This window comes from Manis pentadactyla, chromosome 15, assembly GCF_030020395.1.
Source record: "Manis pentadactyla isolate mManPen7 chromosome 15, mManPen7.hap1, whole genome shotgun sequence".
Taxonomy (NCBI): domain Eukaryota; kingdom Metazoa; phylum Chordata; class Mammalia; order Pholidota; family Manidae; genus Manis; species Manis pentadactyla.
In genome coordinates, this window is record NC_080033.1 from 40,173,311 (window position 1) to 40,179,118 (window position 5,808).

Sequence of the window (5,808 nt, forward strand, 5' to 3'; positions counted from 1 at the left end):
TAGGATGGGGGTTGTTTGTCCAGCCTCCCCTTTGGGTGGTTGGGCAATCAGACCCCCAGTGGCCCTTTTTGTGGCATCTGGGGCATGGGGTGGTAGGAGGTCTGGGGGAGGGGCACGCCCTTGACCAATGTCCTTCTTTTCAGCACTTGAAACAAGCTCCTGGGGGGGGCTTGTTTGTGGAGGGGCACCCAGGTTGTGGTTTTATCAGCTGGGCCAACATTTGGAAATTGGCCTGATCAGCCTTTTGTTTACGGCATTCTTTCTCCTCCTCCTGGTTATGGAAGACTTTAAAGGCCACTGTTAGGATCTCAGTCTGTGGGGTAGCGGGGCCCTGTTCTAACTTTTTGAGTTTAGCTTTAATGTTGGGGTAGCTTTGAACTAGGAAGTATGTCATGAGGACATGTCTCCTGTCAGGCGTTTCTGGGTCTAGGCTGGTATACTGTAATAGGGCTTGAGTGAGTCTCTCTAAGAACTTGGAAGGAGTCTCCTCCCTCCTTTGAATTATGTCTTGGAGCTTTTGAAAATTGACTACTTTACGAGCTGCCTTTTTCAGACCTGCTATTAAGCAGGAGGTGAAAGTATCTCGAGAGTGGAGACCCACGGCAGTGTTATAATCCCAGTGTGGGTCTTGTTCGGGGACAGCGGTGGGGCCAGGGGGATAGGTGGGGCAGTCCTGTGGGTTTCGGTGGCGTGCGTTTGGGCGAAGTCCCAAACTCGTCTACGCTCTTCAGGAAGGAGGGTATTGGCCAGGAGCATGAAAACGTCATGATGTGTGAGGCTGTATGACTGGAGGGTCCATTGAAACTCCCTGATATATGTCGTGGGATCAGTGGAAAAGGAACCTCGGCATTTCTCAAGTTGGTTTAAATCTCCTAAGGAGAAAGGGACGTGAACGCGCACGATGCCTTCGGAACCTGCTACCTCCCGGAGGGGGGCGATAATTTTGGGAGGCCCTTGGGACCGAGTCTGAGGGGGACTGAAGGGTTCAGGCTCAGTCTGTGGGGGAGAAACAGGTGATGGGGGCAAAGATGGAGGAGGCTCCTGGGACTTAAGTTAGAGGGGGGCTGAAAGGCTCAGGCTTGAAGTGCAGGGGGGGTGAGGTGGGGGAGGACATAGTGGTGGAGGAGGGGGGAGGGGTTGTTGTAGGAGAGGAGGGGGAAGGGAGTGAACGGGAGGCTTCTGTGGGGGTGGAGGCAGCGGCGAACGGCAGCGGGGGTGGAGGAAGGGGGAGGGGCTGTTGTAGGAGAGGAGGGGGAGGCGGCGGCAGAAGAGGGTGGAGGGGTTGTGGGGGGGGGGCTGAAGGGGGAAGCCTGTATGGCGGAGGTTCATCGGCTGGGTCAAAGGTAATCGAAGAGGGACTGGGAGTGTGTGGAGGGGAGGGAGACGGCTTGCAGGCTAGGAGAACTTGGGGTGGAGAACAGGTGGTGCAGAGGCTGGGATTTTGAGCTAGGAGGCGAAAAGCCTCGATATAGGGAATCTCCTTCCATTTTTTCAGGCGCTGGCAGTAGTTAAAAAGATCGTGAGTGATGTTAGGATCAAGAGTTCCCCCTGCGGGCCTCTGGTTGTTATTGTCTAGGGGGTATGTCGGCCAATCTTGGGAGCAGTATTTACAGAGAAGTTTTGGTTTTATATCAGGTGTCTGGGAGAGGGTGGCTAGATGCTTGAGCAGGCATTCAAGAGGTGAACTTTCAGGGAGGGATGAAGAGGCTCCCATGGCTAAAGGACAGAGAAGGAGACAAACAGGGGAAGACGAAAGGAGACCCTCGGACTGGGAGCAGACCGCAAGGAGACAAAGGGCGTCCCCGATGATCTTTGGTGGTCTGCGGAAACTCGTATACGAGTTGGAATTTCTTAGGAAGTGTGGGTCGTCACCCAGACTTCTCTAAGAAGGCAGAGTGCCGGAGTCACGAGGAACCTAGTACTAGGAATTTTTGGCGGAAGGAATTTTCGGCGGAAGGAACGGAAGGAGAAGGGGGGGAAAAAGGGAGCATTCTCATCCGCATAGGAGTCACCTTGTGTATGGCTGTTGGAGGAGGGGCCTTAGGGTCCGCTGCAGCCGTGAAGGCCTAAGGCGGGGAGAATTCCCTCCTCGTCTCCGAGTGTCAGGGCCTTGCCGGACGATCACGGTCAATGGTGCTGCGATAGCTCGGGGAAGAGTGGCCCACTCCGGGGGGAAACTTACTCAAAGGCCAGAGAGGAGTGGTGAGTGTGATGAGCCAGCGCCGGAAAAAGAGGACGAGGGCAAGCTGCTGCTGGTGTCGGGGGGTAGACGGGGCCCAGTTGGGGTGTCCCGTCTCCCGGGTTTCAGCACCAATGAAAGGAAAGGAGTGACACACAGCAGCAATTCACCGGAGAATTCCGCTTTATTCGGGTAAGGTGCTGGGTTATATAGGAAGGGGCATGGGGTGATTGTGGTGTTACTTCTACGGGGCTGGTAGCTATTGGCTGGGTGCTGGGATTGGGAGGGGGGTGAGGGGTGATTGGGCCTCAGGTGGTGCCAGCGGGAACCGAGGACTCGGAAGAAAAGCAGGAGGTTCACCATCTTATGGGTGGGGGCCCTTCACCTTCCACCCTCCCTGAGAGTACACACAGCAGGAAGGTGGGCGGCCCTCCACTGACGGGCAAGGGCGACTGTCTCTCACGCACGTCCAAGGTAGAGGGGCGGTTCCTCAGTTCATATCTCATTGAATCCAGGCAATAACCCTATGAGACAGATCCTGTTACTGTCACATCTTTTATAGATGAGGAAACTGAAGCAGAGAGCAGCTTGCCCAAGGTCACCCAGGGATTTGAACTCCGGTCTGTCTCACTCCAGAGCTCTTGGCAGCTTGCTTCAGTGCTGTCAGCCAACCGCTGGATGGGGAGTGCTGGGGAAGGCCTTTCCCTTCCCAGGCTTCCTTCCAAGAACACTCTGAAACCCCAGGAGGAGGAGGCTGGTGTGGATCGAGACGCAGTCTGCACCAGCCAGCCTGGGAGTGGATCTGAAACCTCACTGAATGCGGCCGTGTGAGACTGAGCCCAAGGACGGTGGGGAGAGGCAGGGAGCTCAGCCACACAGCGGTCAGCTGCGGCTGCGAGACTGTTCCCAGCCTCCACCCCACAAAACACAGGGCAGCAGATGCTTAGCAAATGGGTGTGTGGGAGTGAGACATACCCTTAGATGGCAGGCGGGCTGGCAGTGTCACCGAATTACTCAACAAAGCCACCTCGGCTTTGAACTTTGAGCCAGGCACTGCAGGAACAGGGCATGGTGGTGCTGCAGGGACAGGTGAAGAGGATGTCTGCCATCCTTCTGCCCCCCAAGTGTGAGGGCACAACCTGGGAAAAAGCCAGGAACTGGAAAGCCATTGTACACCTACATTCTCATGAAGTTTTACAGCTGGAGGGAAAGAGGGATACACAAGCACCCAGGGCTCACGGGTCCTGGGTGGCTTCATGCCAGACAGGAGAGAAAAGCAAGGCCATGTGCCATGACCCACACTGTGCATGGAAAAAGCCGGCTTTTACTGAGCGATTACTACATGCAGGGCTATCGTACCCATTACCCTTTGAATTCCCTCTGCCTCCTTGTGAGGAAGGTAATGTTTTTATGCCCATTTTACTCAAGAAGAGACAGACGTTCAGGGAGATTGGTAACCTGTCAAGGTCACATGTTTCCCCCACTTCTGGTTTCCATGAGGAGGGACTTTCCCTAAACACCCTTTGGTCTTTACTCTCACTGCCCATGGCAACGGAATGATTTGTTTGATGGGAAAACTTGGGAAGGCTAAAGGCAGTCATCTGCTTCATTCCAGCCTTCTTGCAGGTTCAGTTAGGAAGCCAATTTGGTCTCACACTAAGCTGTATCTTCCATGCGAGCTTTAGTGATAACTAAGGTGGTACTTTGGTTCTCTGCCATTCATTTGTCTTTTCAGTCAATGTGTTCAGAAACCTGGATGCAGAAGAGGGGTACTGTTTCGTGGAAGGGTCCTTGGAGATCCCAACAACACTCGGGAGGAGCCCGAGCACTCAGGCCAAACCACCCCCATTTGACCAGGGGACTCTGCTCTCCCGCTACATCTTGGCAAAGGACACTCTTGGCTCCAGGACCAATTTTCCTTGGGAGAAGTCAGCCCTGAAATTAGTACTGCCTCCTCCTCCCTCCCCAGCTCCCCCAAAACTTTTTTTCTGGACCGGCATTTTTTTCTGGGACAAGAAAAAATCAAGTCTTGTGCTCAGCTTCTCAGTGTAAAGGGAACCAGACATGAGAGGGGTGACAGTGTCTTAGCCAGCTCTTCCCCTCGCCACCTGCCAGGACATCAACAGTGGGTACTTGACCTATCGAGACAGCTACCAGTCTAGACATCTTATGCATAGCAAACCCGGGAAGGTGACAAAAACCCCATGTTAGGCCCTGATTAAACCCATACCCTGTATATCTCAGTTTCCTTTCCAGTGGACCTACCAGGCAATTCAGAGCTAGTTATGTCTCCGTGGGACTATAGGCCAACGTCCGTATGACCTTGCTGTGTGACTGTGGGCAAAGTCTTCACCTGCTCTGTGCTTTGATTTAATTACCTATAAAATGGGAAGATAATACCTGTACTCCTGTCTGTCTCACAGGACTGTTATAAGATCAATTATGTAGAACTTACTTGAAAAGGTATAAAAAATGCTTCATGACATAGAAGGGAATTACCATATTATGAGCTTTTATAACATACCACCCAGATTTACTAAGCATATCATGATCAGCTTCAGTTTTCTCAGCAGTACTGACTCACCTTCATTCTGGGTAACCATGCCCAACCCCCCTTTGCAGTCTCTAAGGACCCACCCCTTACCCCACCATCTCAGTCCACACGGATCCAGGGACACTGCCTAAGCACGGTAAGTGCATCTCATTCTCCCTCACCACAGGGACTGCGGTCAAGGGATAGTCATGTGACCTAAACAGGCTAACCGAGGCATTTGCTAGGACTTTTGGAAAAGAGATTCTCTGTAGAGATCCTAAGAGGATACAGGGGCTGAGATTAATGCTGTCATTTTGTTACCATCTCAACCCTAAACCCAGCCACGTCCACTTGTGATGTTATGATGTATAATAAGAAATACATATTTGGCCTTCATCCACCACAGTTCCTAGCTTATGGCTCCTAAAACCCTTGGAATTTCCTAAGTGATGAGAGCAATAAAGGTGTTTCATTACGTTAATGAAGTGACTTTTGGAAAGCAGCTAAGGATGGGGGCTGGTTGCCAGGAGAACTAATCATGTAATCAGAGGGTTGTAACTTTCAGTCCCACTCCCTGACCTGGAGGGAGAATAGAGGGGATGGAGGGTGATCACCCATGGTCAGTGATTAGTCAATCATGCCTATGTAATGAAGCCTCCATAAACACCCAAAACACCAAAAAGTCTACTGTTTGGGGAGAGCTTCTGGGCTGGTGAGCATGTGGAGATTTAGGGAGAGAATCCCGCTCGGAGAGAGCATGGAAACTCCAAGTTCTTTTGTTGCCCTGTGCATCTCTTCCATCTGGCTGTTCCTGAGTTCTATTCTTTTGTAATAAACTAGTATCAATACCAAAAACAAACAAACAACCTGATTAAAAAATGGGCAGAGGACCTGAACAAGACATTTCTCCAAAGAAGAAATACAGATGGCCAACAGGCACATGAAAAGATGCTCCACATCACTAACCATCAGGGAAATGAAAATCAAAAGCACAATGAGATATCACCTCACACCAGTCAGAATGGCCACTATCCAAAAGACAAGAAGTAACAAGTGTTGGCGAGGATGTGGAGAAAAGGGAACCCTCCTGCACTGT